Genomic DNA, 16,665 nt, shown 5'->3' on the forward strand with positions numbered 1-16,665 from the left:
TGAAGCACAATCTCTAAAGTGCAGCAGGAGTTAGCACTTTGGTTTGCTGAGCCTGCGTATAGGCTGTGTGTAAAGACGGCCTGATGGCTGATCTCCTTAATGACCTTTGTGTTCCTGAGTGAGGAGAGGAGGGATAACTATAATGCAACATCGATAATTACATGATGGCAGATCTATTATCTGATCTATCCATCTGTCATACATACACCCATTTGTTCTATATATGTATCTATTTGCAAAACCCTTAACAAATCAATCCTCCACTATCAGAAGATTTGCTCTGACTATTCAGACTGTGAGTTCCAATGTTGCTTAAATTGTTTCTTTTTTTGTGCTGGAGCTTCTATGCTTGGCCTCAGCTCAAAGTTTTGAAGGAAAAATTGAAATCTCATCGAACCATTCTTATGTTCAACAAAGATGAAAAAAATATTTTCCCCATTTTTGTTTTCATTAGAAATCCCCCGTCCAGGTTGACCCTAGGGGTTACTGATTGGACAGTTTAACTGAGGGGATTACAGTTGTCATGAAACAAAGCAAAAACTTCAGTCGTCCCCCTCCCCGCCCAGGTCCTCACTCCCTGGGGGCGGGGAGGCAAACCAAGTTCTTTACCAGGGCAAGAGAAAATGGAGAGGGTGTTTGGGTAGGAAGGGGAACTCTTGTCACCCTGTATTAGCAGCAATCTCTGGGATATTCAAGGTCTAAACTTTCTTTTAAAATACTCTCAATTGCAAAGATTCAGCTGTCTTGCTGTAAACTGTCATGCTGCTGCCCTCTTAACAACCCTGGAGCAAGCTGTCTCCAGCCAAACAATAGCAGCTGTAAAAGCAGGGCCCCCCTGCACCCCTCTGCCAATTGCCTCACAGGTGTGAATCACAAAGCCTAATTAGACTATTTAAATGGTAACATTATTTAGCACAGGCAGTTTCTCTTCTCTCCCCCCTCCTTCTTTTAAAAACAAGCAAGGAAGTCAGTGCACGACAATCCCAACACCATCCCCAAAAAACAAACAAACAAACAAACCCTTTACATAAATGCAAGCTTAACCCCCCCTCCCCGTTAACTTTTAAATATACTGACTTTTTCAAATGTTAAAGTTAGGAGACAATGTTAATTTGCCCACATTGTGTGTATTTTACACTAGACAATATAAAGAGAAGTATATTAAAGCAAAGCATGCACTCACTGAAGAAAGCAGGAATTGCTGCGTGAGGTTCTATGCCTGTGATACATAGGAGATCAGACTAGATTATCACAATGATCCCTTCTGGCCTTAAAATCTATTAATCTACAATCTGTGAATGATAAAGTACTACAGATGCACCATGCAAACAAGTGAATGGTGCTGAATGGCCTTCCCTCTTGCATTTCCTGACTTCTTAGCAAGTTGCTTATTGCAGCCTTAAGGGTTCTATTAACATAGTGTTCTGCCTTACCTAACATTGACAAACAGCAGATTTTAGTGTCGGGCTGTTATCTTTCTCTTTTTAAAAAATTAAGTGTGAACATCTGCCAATACAATATATCAGGACAGTGTAACCTAGTGGATAGAGCCCTGAACTGGGACTCAGGGAGCCTATTTTCTATTTCTGACTCTGCCACTGGCTTGCTGGGAGACCTGGACAAATCACATCACCGTCACGTGCCTCAGTTTCCCCATATATAAAATGGGGATAATGCTACTGGCCTCCTGTGTAAAGGGCTTGGAGAACTAGTGACTGAAAGTGCTATATCAGAGCTGGGTATTTATAAGCCTTCCAAGATTTAAATAGCAAGTGACAAAATAATTGGGGTGAAATTCACCCCCACGCCCTACCGCTGGAGTAAAGCCAGGACTTTGTGTGGGGAACCAGACTGGTATGAGGGAGCCTGGAATCCACCCTCCCAACACATAGCCAGGATGTGAAGCAGCTCTGAAGCCACTAAGGCAACTTCTGGGCTAAAATAAGGGCCACAGTCTCTGGACATCGCCTACACAGGGCTTTGTGAACCCTAGATACATGTATTTGCAGACTCAGCCCTTTGCCTTAGGCCACACCAGCATCCCTCCACGCTGGGCTATACTAAAGTGGCGCTGAGCCAATTTTCACTACATTCAGCAGTGCAGAGTTATCCGGGCTTGCAACCACTCATGTCCTGTGCATAGGGTTGCCAATTTTGGTTGGGCGTATTCCTGGACGTTTTATCACAAGACATAATCTTTAATTCAAGGTTCATCTTTAATTCCTGGAGACTGCAGGATAATCCTGGAGGGTTGGAACCACCATAGTTCCAACTGCTTTAGGGATGTCCTCTTCCACAGAGATGGATTTTATCACACAATACTTTTTTTCATTTAGGATTATCTAAGACCACTCCCCCCTTCATAGTTCAAAAGTCACACTGATGCAACAATGGAGAATTAGACCCAGTCAATCCACTCTACCCAACACATTCAGGCTACCACAGCTCCAAAATATACTCCCATTCAGTTCCAACTTATACAACTGGCCCAAACACATACATCCAATGGCACTGACTGAAATGCCATACATGAAGTTGCACCACCTACTCTCCCTAGCTGGAACTAATATAGTAGAAGGTATCAGAGGGGTAGCCGTGTTAGTCTGAATCTGTAAAAAGCAACAGAGGGTCCTGTGGCACCTTTAAGACTAACAGAAGTATTGGGAGCATAAGCTTTCGTGGGTAAGAACCTCACTTCTTCAGATGCAAGAAGATGCTTATGCTCCCAATACTTCTGTTAGTCTTAAAGGTGCCACAGGACCCTCTGTTGCTTTTTAGTATAGTAGAAGTTACTGCTGTACATCTCTCCACAAATAATTTATCTGACGCTGACTGAAGATGGAGAGCTGGATGAGTATGTGTGTGTGATGCCGAGGAATAGGACGTGTGCGTTGTGGTTGGGTGTTTGCTGGAATTGAAGGGGAGTGTTGGTGGAGAGGAGAAGAGGGTGTTACAATGTTTGTGAAGAAGGCCTTTAGAACTGAGGTTGGCAAGGAAGTGAATTTTGGCTTAATTGGTGATTTCCTTGATTTCAAGTGATTGCATTGCTAGGAAATGAGTTTAAGCAATCTTAACTGTAAATTAACAACATTTTTTGGTGAGGCTTTGTAAAGTGGTTTGAATGTCTAGATAAATTGGTGTCAATGGAGCTATATTGATTTACATCAGCTGAGGAGCTGGTCCTGTATTTTTTTATTCCTAACTTCTTTTTTGTGGTTTAAATAATATTGACCAAGATTCATTTAGAAATTGCAGTATGACATGACAGGCCGTGTATTTTGCTGGAATATTGCCATGTGGTTGCAGTTCAAGGCCAAAGACTTCATACCTAACAACCCATCTGAGGTATGGTGATATGTTCACTTGAAAAAATGGATAAATGCATAAAATTGGCTGCCTGATCTTTGGGCTGAGCTTGGTTCAAGGATGAGTGCGAGGTGGACATGCCAGCATGAATCCCCTGGAGCTTCACTACTGCCTGCTACATTGTACTGGAGCTGAAAACACATTCTTTAAAAGCTGACAGCCCTAGAAACTATCTACAGAGCAGGTACAGCACTGGCAGAGACAGTATTAACGCCCATGCACCACTCTGCTAATGTGCCTCAAACCTGTTCTAGAGAGACCACTTCTAGGGGCTAGAAAGCAGTTCACGCCCCATGCTAATGCAAACTTTGGCATCTCTGCTGAGGCTGTGAAGCTGGGATTCCAAATACTACAACCTAAAGGAGCATTCTCATTTAAATTGCACTATACATGGGCCAGGGACCCATGGCTCCATCTTCCTCTGAGTAATAACCAAAAAATAAAATAGCCTAAAAGACTAGAGCTGGCCAAATAATTGACATTTATAAACACAGAGGATGCATTTACTGCAAGGAGAGCAACTGCGGTTCATCCCTCATCAGCCCTTAATAAGGATACTTCTAAAGGGGAAGTCTATGCAGGGGTATGTTTAGCCAACTGTGTGCCCAGAAGGCCATAAAACTCAACTGCTCCCTTCCCCATGAATAGTTACATTAAATCCTTTATGTATTATAAACTGCTGGGTTTTAAAAAAACACACCCAAATCTCTGGAGAATTAATTTAGCACTTCTGTAGTGGATTATTGTATTAGGAAAAAAGCCAGGTCCAGAAAGGTTTTGATATTCACCTCTAAACACACGAGAGGTCGTACAGAAATGGAACTTCTTAATGACAGGCCTGGAGCGTACATAATTGATGCTGTGGTGGGAAGTGCTGACGTGACACAAAGGATGTTTGCACCCTGTTCTTCCAATATGCACACACGGGCCACACCTTGTGCTAATGAATCAGACTGCATTTACAAGAACCGCTGGAAGCACAGCAGCCTTGTGGTAGACAATGCATGTCGTGATGAATGTGTCCCTTTGGGGCCCAAACTTGGTGTGGTTTCATTCCCTTTCACTGAACTGTTTCTTTAATTTATAAAAAAAAAAAACCAACCATCCAAAACAAAACACTCCACTGCCCACACAATCCCGCCCCTGGGGAGAGGATGAGACAGAATGAACCACACATGACACATTAGGCCACGGCTGCACTACAAACGTTGGTTGACGCACGTTATGTTGGCGTACAGCCTCCGAAGTTTGTATCTTGCTACAGGCAGTGGTGGTGGTTTTAGTTTCTATCTCGCTCCCGAGGGTCACAAAGGCACAGAGAGCACAGCTGCTACTGGTATCCCGAGGCTGCCTGGGCCCATATGCCACTAGCCTGTTTACTGCAATGATGCCAGCTGAACTCATCCTGGTGTGGGGTGGGCAAGTGTCCCACTGTGGAGGAAGAAATAAGGCAGCCCTCCCTAGAAACCCTTTGGCAGGGGATTGCAGAGGACCTACACTTAAAGTTTCATTGAGATCTCTCAGGAGGATAAAAGGGACATCCCTATTCAAATGAACAGTGCTCTGCATCCCCGCTCCCACCCCGGCTGCCGCTTAACTCTGCAGGGGAGTGAAAAGCAGATGCTAACTCGACATTTATTTGTATCGCTACTTCTTCTGGTAGGAGTAAAAAGATGAAAAGTCATTACTTGAGTCTAGTTAATTTGGGATTGGGCTGCGTGTCATCTTTACATTTTAAATATTGTAAGGAAAAAATGCATGCACAGTTACCTAAGGTCCCTTCCTCTTCATCAGCTCATCTGCCCTCCTGTGGTGGGACTGGCTAGACCAGGGGTTCTCAAACTGGGTTTGTGACCTCTCAGGGGGTTGTGAGGTTATTACGTGGGGGGGGGGGGGGGGGTCGCAAGCTGTCAGCCTCCATCCCAAACTCCGCTTTGCCTCCAGCATTTATAATAGTGTGTAATATAAAAAGAAGTGGTTTTAATTTATAAGGGCGGGTCGCACTCATAGGCTTGCTGTGTGAAAGGGGTCACCAGTACAAAAGTTTGAGAACCACTGGGCTAGACTCTGATGGAGTCTCAAACAGGGCCTGGCTTGCAGCTTTGCCGGAGTCCCCAGCCATGTCTACCCCCTTCCCACCTCCTCCTTGTTATTCACAGCAGGGGGTCTCTGTCTTGGGTTCCACTGAGATATCTGCAGATTTGGTCTGTGGGGTGCTGGCACTGAGTCACCACCAAGTATAACTTGCAGTCCATTGGAGAAGCGCCAGCTCTGTTGTTGCCCTCCCTGGTCTTGTAGTACACCGGGCAGTGCTCCTTTGCTTTCACACAGCACTGCTGTTGTACCCTTTCCACTGTATCCGCTGTGCACTCTGCTCGCAGATGTCTGCTTCTGTGGCTGCTCCATAGCTGTGCTTGTGTAATACCAACAGACCTCAGTTGTCGGCAGGCAGGATTGAACCTGGGACCTCTAGAGCTAAATGCATGAGCCTCTAAGCCACATGGCCCTTAGCTAAGGCTGTAGCAGACTCATTAATCTCAAAGTGGTCTCAATGCCACTAGAGGGGCCAGAACACCACACCCAGAAGGTGTGTGGGTTACACTTGCACAGCCTCTTCTCCCCACAGGCCCCAAAGAGCTGATAATTCCTGTCTACTCCAGACAGGAGTGCGCCTCGCGGCTCTCTGTGTGCATGGAGCTGGCATGGGCAGCTGGGCAATTGTACACAACACAGGTGAGCAATCAGGAAAAGGCATTTCAAAAACATGTGGGGGAAGGTGTTAAGGACCGGGGGGCAGCTTCCACTTTCTGTGAATCCTGGACAGTGGAGTTTAAAATTGTGACCAGAGCAGTTACTGTTGCAGGGAATGGGGCACTGTGGGACAGCTGCTGGAGGACTGTTAGGGTTGACACAGGTAATGGAGTGTCTAAAACATAGGTTCCAAGTTTCTAATTTGCTGGGTGGTGCTCCCCTCTAACTCCCCCCAGACCCCGCCTCCCCTCCCTCCTCTCCCCCAATGCCCCACCCCTGCCCTGCTTCTTCCCACGCCCACTCCACCCCACCTCTTCCTGCTCCTCCCCGCCTCTTCCCTGTCCAGTTCTGCCCACTCCCCCGAGCACGCTGCACCCTCGGTCCTTCTCCCTCCCCCCTCCCCCTCCCCCTCCCCGTGCCTCCTGACTCCACAAAACGGCCGATCCATGGCAGGCAGTAGGCGCTGGGAGGGAGAGGGAGGCGCTGATCGGCGGGGCCCACTGGTGGGCAGGAGGCGCTGTGCGGGAGGGAGAGGCGTTGATAGGGGGGCTACCGGTGGATGCTCAGCAACCACCATTTTTTTCCTGTGGGTGCTCCAGCCCCGGAGCAGCCATGGAGTAAGTGCCTATGGCCTAAAACATGGCGCTACACCATTTGGGGAGGTGACTTTACTCTATCACTGTAATGAGGCACTTACGTTAGCCTGAGACAAATTTGAGTGTAGACAGGTGCACAAATAGGTTAACATAAGTCACCTTGCATCGACATACCTTTGTAGTGTAGCCCAGGTCACAGTCACATCACAGAATGCACTTCTGGAAGGCGCTCAGATACCACAGGCTTAAGGGCAGTAAAAATGACTTGTGTAGAATAGACTGAATTCAGTATTGGTGCAAAGAGATCGGTATCTTTTTAAAATAAGGCTCCTTTACACTTCTAGAGTGCCTTTTAATCGCGGAGCTCAAAAAGCTTTACAAATAACTTAATCACACAACACACCGTGCTGTAGAACAACTCAAGCTATTCCTCAATTTTACCAAAAGAGCAACTGAGGCAGAACAAGATTAAGTGACTTCCTCAAGGACACACAGCGCATCAGTGGATAAATGAAGAATAGAAACTGGGACTCCAAATCCAGTCCTGTTTGCTCAGAACATTAGACTATACTGTAAATAAAGCTTTAGTGAGGTGTCCTGCAAGGAGGTTGTGAGGGAATTAAATCCAGGCCCCACACCTAGAGGCAGGCTACTACTCCAGCCTATCCAGTAGAATGGCAGCCCCTGTTCCCCCAGTATGCCCAGATACCTTACTTCTGGGTTTGTGTTAATCAGATCAGGAGCCCCCGCTTTAGTTTGCTTCACTATTCTTGCCATGGAACCCCCTACCCAGTATACAGGGGGGTTTCCTTTATGTACCGCAACTTTAAATAAAAAAACACCAGAAATTAGATTTGTGGTGTCAGCCAATTTAGGGCTCATGTGTCACTGCCCAATGTTTTAATCTGTCTGCAGAAACAAGGCTAGGCCCCCGCCCCCCCAACACTACAACCTTTAGCTGGGTTGTTGTAACCAGGTCCCTTGACTTGGCTGTGCCTGGAGTGTATTGTGCCTGGGTAGTGCAAGGGATCTCACACTAGCACATGGCCTGTAGCTGGGCATGCAGGGTGAGATTTGGCAGCTCAGCAGGTGAAGCCCCATTGGCGTTGTACTTGCTTATGTCAGGGGTGGACATGGCTGGTATTAGAACACCACAGGATGAATGGTGATGGAATGTGTCAGCTTGGACTTGAGTTTTCTTATTTTTACTGTCAGATGTCACGGCTTTAAAATGACCTGAATGTAATTTTCTGTGTGTGGGTGGAGGTAATGGCATAACATGAGCAGGTAGCTTACCTTTTAAAGAGTTTATGGAGTAGATTTATTTACTTTAATTGAACAAAGCCAACGCTATAACCACCGGTCCTGAGTCTCACAGAGATACTTTTGTACACGTGGTCATTTCTGGAGCTCTTGCTGAAGTCAGATGGTTTGCTCTCCTCACACTGCATTTTTACCAGAATCTGGCTGCGTCCCTCTGGTCAGCTAGCAGCACGCTTGATGCAGGACTTCTTGTTAGGGCAGGCCATAGCTAACACACAATAGAGTTCAATACACCTCTACCCCAATATAAAGCTGTCCTCGGGAGCCAAAAAATCTTACTGCGTTATAGGTGAAACTGCGTTATATCGAACTTGCTTTGATCTGCCGGAGTGCGCAGCCACGCCCCCCCCCCCCCACCCGGAGCACTGCTTTACCGCGTTATATCCGAATTTGTGTTATATCAGGTCGCGTTATATCGGGTAGAGGTGTATGTCCAGTTGAGAGGGCTGTGTGGAAATCAAGGGTTAAATGCCAAACATCTGTATTTGAACCAGGAGGTTGCTTCCAGTTCCTGGGAATCGAGTTGGAAGACTGGGGATGGAAGGGCCAGGACACACAGGCCTCGGGGTATTTGTGCGATAGCGTTGCCAGATTCTCCAGACGCGAGCCTGGTGACTTGGGCTTCAGTTACATCCACACTGCGAAATGAGTGGGTTTAGATCTATGTCATGGCATTCGGACCCAGACCCCTGGATGAGTCCACAGATCTGAGTCCTGAGAGGTTTCTGATGGTAGGGACATTTGGGCTTAAACCTGAGTCTGATCCTGGGTGTACCATGCAGTGTAGACATGGCCTAGAGGGCTTGTCTACACGGACACTTCACAGCGCTGCAACTTTCTCGCTCAGGGGAGTGAAACACCCCCCTGAGCGCAGCAAGTTTCAGAGCTGTGAAGCGCCAGTGTAGACAGTGCACCAGCGCTGGTAGCTATGCCCCAGCTACCAGGTGGTTTTTTTAGAGTGCAGGGAGAGCTCTCTCCCAGTGCTCTGCCATGACTACACAAGCCATGTTAAAGTGCTGCCACGGCAGCGCTTTAACATAGCCAGTGTAGACTAGCCCATTGTCCAGGCTATCTGTGCTTGGCACAAGACCTGGGGGGTGGAGCCTGGATGGACATCAGTGGCTTTATGCCACCCTGGAAGTGCCCTGATCATGAGGTTCTCTAGGGATTGGCTGATAGAAACAAAAGCAGCTTTGGGGCTACTCTAATTTCTGCCTTGTTGCCCACAGCCCCAAAAGGCTGTTCTGGCAGTTGGAAATAGCAAGAATGCAAAAATGCTCTAGCCACACTCTTATTCCCCGCCATGTGTCCTGTTCTGGGATCTGAAAGGGAGCATGGCATAGTATCACCATGGGATTCTTTCTTAGCCAGATGAATGCTTAGTTGGTTAGGATGACTTTACCTCCCCTCCGGAACACTGCGAAGGGCCCATAGTGGAAACAGACATTGGGCCTATGGTGTGTAATTAATACCCTAGCGCAGACAGTATTCTTGGCCCTTTAAAATAGAGGGGGAATTAAATTACAATCTTTCCTCCCGCTCCCACAGTCTGCCTTTGACAGAAGCAAACAGACAGGGAGTAGAGAATGGATTTATAGCACCTGGTTTCTCAACAAATATAGCTCTGAGTTTAATATAGGACAGGTTGCTGTCAATGTTCTATCAGAAGAACCGATGAAATCAGACTGATCCTGGATGTTGTAAACTAAAGGCCAGGAGAGAAAAAGGCAGCTGAAAAAAAATAGTCTGGTGTAAGAGTCTTCAGTTCTGCATAACTCAAGAAGTGAACTGGAAAAATAACTCTCCCTCTGTCTGCATAGTAACCTCCTCCTCATCATCATCATCACCACTCCCATAACCACATTGGTTGTTGGGGCACCATCACTGATAAGCAATCAACCAATTGTCTCCACCCTTGACAATTGTGTGTCAGTGCTTGAGTCTCCACTAAGTCCATTCCTGTCCACTCTTTTATGTTGTCAATTTATCTCTTCTTCTGTCTACCTCTTCTTCTCTTCCCCTGTACTGTCCCTTGGAGGATGATCTTGGATAGGCCAGATGATCTTACGTAAGTATCTCATCTCTACTACTTCTATATTCTGTTCTAGTTCTGCCGTAAGGGTCCATGTCTCCCATGCATACAGAAAAATGGAGATGACCAATGCGTGCAGCAGTTTCAGTTTGGATTCCAAGGAGATGTTCTTATTCCTCCAAATTGGCCTTAGCTTTGCCCCTGCTGCTGCTGTGTGCGCAGTTCTTGCCCAAATTTCTGCCTTGGATCCTTCATCAGTGATGATTGCCCCCAAATACTTGAACTGTTTCACTGTCTCCAGCTCTTGTCCACTGACAGTGACATGTGAGCTGATCCCATCACGTTTGTTTGTCATCAGCTTGGTTTTCTCTGCACTGATTTCCATGCCATATTTTGTGGAGGTTTCATCCAATCGTTTCACAGGGTTGGCAAGTCCATCTTCACTGCCTGCCAGGCCATCAATGTAATCCATGCCAGGCCATAGTAACCTAGGGATAAATAAAATCCTGGAAACCCCAGTCACACAAGTTGTCCCATTGAAATCTCTACTCTCGGCCTGCAGGAGCAGACATGTGGCTACATTCAATGGATATCATTTTATCATTTTATCATTTTTAAAAAAATCTCTCATTTCTTAAGACACATTTTTCAGTATTTATGCTCTAAGTGGAGCATAAAGATCCCAAAACTGTGGACACGGAATTTTCACAATCCCTCTCATCAGTTTGGTTAATTGCTCATTTCATTTATTAGCTGGGTTTTAGCTTTCCTATGGATCACTTGGCTCTTGAAATTCCATAAGTACTGAAAGTCAGCAAAGTTTGGAAAGTGCTCTCTTGAGGAAAGCCCTGGAACTCTTACGACAGGAGTAATTTTCATTTGTGCAGGTTTAGTACTCTCACAGAATAAATAAGCATTAACTATCCCCGCAACTACACCAAAAGGCAATAGTTTTGCAGCCCACCATGTGCTCTAATGAAGGCTCAGCGTTTTACCTTGCCGGCTAATGTCTTTGTGAACAGAGAGTGTATACCACCAGATGAAACGGATCAAGAATAGCTCTGGCTGACGGATTTAGTACATGTAATGCCAACCAAGTGATTTTTTGCATTTAGATGCCAACAGAATCTTGAGAGAGAAAGGTACATTTTTGATTAACCCTTCTGGCCACTGGGTGCCACTATCAATTTGTTAGGTTAACAGAACAGCAGAAATCTCGTAGCTTTACAAGAGCAATCCACGATATAACCCTTTCAGTTAGGGTTTGCCTACATTACAGCGGCTACTGAGACACAGCTACAGCACTATAGCACTGCAGCTGTGTTGCTGTAGCCCCATAGCGTAAACATTTGCAGGAGCCACAGAAGGGGGTTGTCCCTCATGGTAGTTTAACCACCCCCTTGAGAGGCAGAATTCTTCCGTTGACCTAGAAGCCCCTATACAAGGGCTTAGGTTGGCTTAACAACATCCCTGAGAGTTGTGAATTTTTCACATCCTTGAACAACGTAGCTAGGTCAACCTGCATTTTAGGTGTGGACAAGGCCTGAAATATCACTATGTGGAAGTTCAGAGTAATCATATTAAACATATGTAGATTGCATGCTTTCTAAATGCATCTAATTTCCTTCCACCCCAGCTCTCTGACTCTCTCTATCTTAGCCTGTGTCTACACTACAGAGACTATACTGACATAGCTTTGGCAGTGTAGTTATGGTGTCATAAGTTGTGTAGAAACAGCCTATGCTGACAGAAGGGGTTTTCCATCAGTGTAGCAAGACCACCTCCCCCAAACAAAGTTAGCTATGTCAATGGAAGCACTCTTCTGTCACCATAGCTGCATCTACACCGGGTGTGAGGTTGGCATAGCTACTTTGTCAGGGGTGTGGAGGTTTTTGGCTGAACTACCTCAACTTAACTTTTAAGTAAAGCCCAAACTAGGTGTCAGTATCATTCAAATCACTGATAAAGAGGCTGTTTAACCAGTTCTCATGAAGCTGGATCCAGCAAAACACTTAAGCCTGTGTTAGTGAGTAGTCCAATTCACAGGGCTTTGACTTCAATGGGACTACTCACATGCTTAAAGCTAAGCACATGCTTAATTGCTTTGCTGGATTGGGACCTCAGAGTATCAGGATCTAAAGCAGAGACAGCACTTTGCTGAAATGACCATAGCCCTCCCAGCTAAGACTGTGCATTACCTTTGCACCATGTTTATAGTCATATAATCCATGACTAGGGAGATAAATCCAGTTCTGTCCTCATACCCAAAATAATTGTAACTCCCATTATTCTCAGGTAATTCTGGCAGCGGGTGTACTGGGAGCCTGACCTATAATTCCCTTCTCCATACCACTCTAATTACCACCCTATCTCTCGCTCCTTCCTTTGGGCTCCGAAACTGTTGAGCATTCCATCTACATTCACTGCCTAGAACGATGTTCTCTCTTAGTTTCTCTTTGATTCTCTCCAGTATGGATTCTCCCCTCTCCGCTCCACACAAAGGGCTTGTCTACCCACAGAAATTGCATTGATTTAACTAAAGGTGTGATAGAGAGACAAGATGGGTGAATTAATACCTTTTTATTGGACCCGATTCTGTTGTTGAGACAAACTTTTGAGCTTACACAGAGCTTTTGGTAATGTCAGGCCAAATTGGCTAAACTGGTGCATCTCTTAGGTATAGACATGTCAGTTTAAGCCTGGCTTCTGTCAGTTTAGTTTGCACTTGTAAATTTACAGGGCAAGCTGAACCAATATAGCCAGTTTTAAATTAATATTAATATGTGTGCCCACTCAGGATTCTACACCATTTTGTAAATTGATGTAACTTAAACCAATGCACCTTCTGTGTGTAGCCAAGCCCTAAATTGCAGGTAAATTATAGGTGCAAGCTAACCTGATATAACACAGGTTTAAAGAATGCATTGGTCTGATATCCCACCTATGCTAATGCTGGTGCAACTTCTGTGTATAGACCAGGCCTTAATCACAAACAGAGCTGTGCATTAGCTATGCTGCCAAGAGACAGCAATATTTTAAGAGGGTCCTTTGACCTGGCTCATTCTGTGGTGCAGATGGGATAATGGGAGCACTTCTGGTGGGGGGGCCAGGGGTATTTTAATCTCTCTGCTGTCTTTGATACCGTCGATCACTCTCTCTTCTGATTTTGGCTTCCACAATTCTGCACTCTGACTTTCTGCCTCCCTCAGTGACTGCTCCTTCTGTATCTCCTTTGGCTCCTCATCCTCCAGGTTTCTATTCTCAGTCCCTTCTCTGTATAGTTCCTTTCTAAGAGACCTCAGCTCCTCCCATAGTTTCAGCAATTACCTTAGTGCTGTGACTCCCAGCTCTCTATCTTTTGGTTCTTGAGCTACACCCATTTTTCCAGGCATATAGCTCTAACTCTCTGAGATGTCACCCCTTGGTTATTCCACAGCTGCCCCAAATGTAATCTTTCCAAAACTTGTTTTTAATCTTTCCTGCTAAACCTTTTCAATCCATCTCATCCCTTCTCTGTCATCCCTATCAACTCCACCATCCTTCTCATTTCCCAGACTCCCAACCTCTGTCATGTCTGACTGTTCTCTTTCCCCCCCAACCAGTCTGACTTAAATTGTCCCTTCTTTGCACTCTTCCCACTACTCAAATTTGTTCACACCTGCTCATTTCTCACCTTGATTACAGTAATCTCCTTCCTGCTTCTCACCTCTCCCTTCCTTTCTTTTTCCTTTCCCACTGCTCCAGTCACACCACCTCTTTGAATTATATCACTGGCTTTGTCTCTTATTGACTCAAATTCAGGCTCTTCATCCTCCCCTCTAAAGCGATACATAATCTCAACCCCACTTACAGCTCTGCTCCCATTTCCTTCTACTCTGCCCCTTTCTCCTTAAACTCCTCCTAATCATCTATCCTCACAGTTCCATTACACCCTCCTCCCCCAGTTTAGCATCTTCATTCATGCAGCTCTCTACTCTAGAAACTGTCCCCTGCTTTCTTTTGCCTAAGCACTCTGCTTTCTTTGATACTCTCCTTAAACCCCACTTCTTACCGGAACACTTCCTTTCTTCTCATCACTAATCTTTCCACACCTTCCCAGACCTGACTTCTTGTTCCATGCCTTGTCACTGTCTTCCCAGATTTAGATTGTAAGATACTTTGGGCAGGGAACAAGTCCCACTCTATGTATGTAAAGCTACGGGTGAATTTACAGTGCTATCCAAATGAAGTTCTGACACTGTGGTTACATTGATGAGAGGATAACTAGTTGGGAGAAAAGGACAGTTTGTATTCTGATACTCATGAATTTGTAAATACCATTCCCAATCTCGCAATTTCTGTACTCTCACAACTCTCATCGACTATCTCTTCACTCATGTTGGGTGAATGATCTGCAATGATCTATTTGGCATAGCAGAGCAGGGGTGGAGGGATGCCATCAGGGAGCCAGTTATGGCTCTCTGATGATCTAACCCGGGGTGGGCAAACTTTTTGGCCTGAGGGCCACATTTTAGTATGAAAATTGTATGGTGAGCCATGAAGGCTCAAGAAATTGGGGTTGGGGTGCAGGAGGGGTGAGAGCTCTGGCTGGGGGGCAAGCTCTGAGGTGGGGCCAGACATGAGGAGTTCAGAGTGCAGGAGGGGGCTCTGGGTTTGGGTAGGGGGTTGGGGTGGGTGGTGGGGGAAGAGAAGGGCTCCGGTTGGAGTTGCGGGCTCTGGGGTGAGGCTGGGGATGAGGGATTTGGGGTGTAGGAGGGTGCTCCACGCTGGGACCAAGGGATTCAGGGGTGGGAGGGTGATCAGGGCTGGGGCAGGGGGTTGGAGCACGGGCGGGGGGCAAGGGCTCTGGCTGGAGATGTGGGCTCTGGGGTGGGGCCAGAAATGAGTTCAGGGTGCTGGAGGGGGCTCCAGGCTGGAGCAGGGGGTTGCGGCACGGGAGGGGGTCAGAAGTGCAGGCTCCGGGTGGTGCTTACCTGAAGCAGCTCCTGGAAGCAGCGGCATGTCCCCCCTCCGGCTCCTATACGGAGGTGCAGCCATGCGGCTCTGCGCACTGCCCTGTCCACAGGCACCACCCTCTGCAGCTCCCATTAGCTGCAGTTCCCAGCCAATGGGAGCTCCGGGGGTGGTGCTTGGGGTGGGGGCAGCGCGCGCAGCCCCCTGGCTGCCCCTAAGCATAGGAGCCGGAGGGAGGACATGCTGCTGCTTCCAGGAGCCTCGGCGTGTGCGCGTGGAGCGGCCTTGGACCCCACTCCCCAGCTGGAGCGTGGGAGCAGGACAAGCCCCAGATCCCACTCCCCAGGAGGCGCTTCGAGGGCCGGTTTAAACCGGCTGGAGGGCCGGATGTAGCCGCCAGGCTGTTGTTTGCCCACCCCTGATCTAACCTGTTTTAGATCATATTTTAGCTGGGATCAGTGGAGAACAGTGCCAAAACAGATCCAAGGGCCAGGAACACAGGAGAGCATTTGGCCCATAAATTTCAATGGGAGTTGAGTGCACAGTGATTGTAAGATTGGATCTTGATGTATAAATGACTATCTCGTTTTGAAAACCATGGTTCACCAAAATCGTTCTGTTGGTTTTCAGTGGGGCTGTTTGATTTAGTAAAAGTTTGTAACACAGCACAACCACAGGTAAGGTGTTTTCTTTTGCCCAAATCAATGTAATGCATTCCATTTTCTAAGGGACATAGGACTACATTTGTAATTAACACATGCATTTTCTCCTTCATGCCTTTTTTAAAATGCTTCTAACTGCTCCTCTGAGCTACATCTTTCACGTAAGATAAGGCTTTCTTTGCAGGAAATAACCATTTCATTAAGTAAATATACCTTTGGCTGATGACCCTTCTCAAAATCTGGAACTTCTTTACTCTCATTAGACGTTTAGACCATGATATAAACTGTAGCAATTAGCATTGTGTTTGTGTTTCTGGATTACCATGTTCTAGGCAAGAAAAATTGCTCCTGAGATCATTTAACCCCCCTGTGGAGATGACAGGAAGGAATTAATCTGCTGCTGCTAATCCGCCCTATGCTGCTGGACCAAAAAATGGCATCAATGGGGGTTCCTCTCTAGGGGAGCCTGCAGTGGCATCCACAAGCTACACAACCCCTCGAACCCTGCTCCCAAATGCGGGATGTTGGGAGATCAAAAGGACAGATATTTCAGGAAGCGTATGTAATTTGCTGTCATGTTTTGTGCTTTCAATTGCTGGTTTGGGAGGGATGTCCTGTTTTCACTATTACTCTATGGTCTAATCCATGACAGCAAAGCAAAAAAGCATTCACAAATATTCTTGCCAACCAAACGTTCCATTGGTTTTGCTGCTATTTGCAACCCCTTTTATGCCCTTGTTCATGAACATGTGGGTGCATGAGGTTTTTAGCCACCAGAACGTTTGTGGAAAGTAAAATGCACTGGTGTGAATAAGTTGTTTGTGAGCGTATTTGCACCATAAGTGCTTTTGCATCAATTTTGGAACACTTTTTATTGTGAGCACAATAGAGTCAATGAACAATTCAGAATGTTTGCAGACAACATGCCAACAGAAAAGGGAGCTCCTGTTTATAGAGCTTCGCTCTGTCAGTCCTAGACGTA

This window comes from Chrysemys picta, chromosome 1 (assembly GCF_011386835.1).
Source record: "Chrysemys picta bellii isolate R12L10 chromosome 1, ASM1138683v2, whole genome shotgun sequence".
NCBI lineage: Eukaryota > Metazoa > Chordata > Testudines > Emydidae > Chrysemys > Chrysemys picta.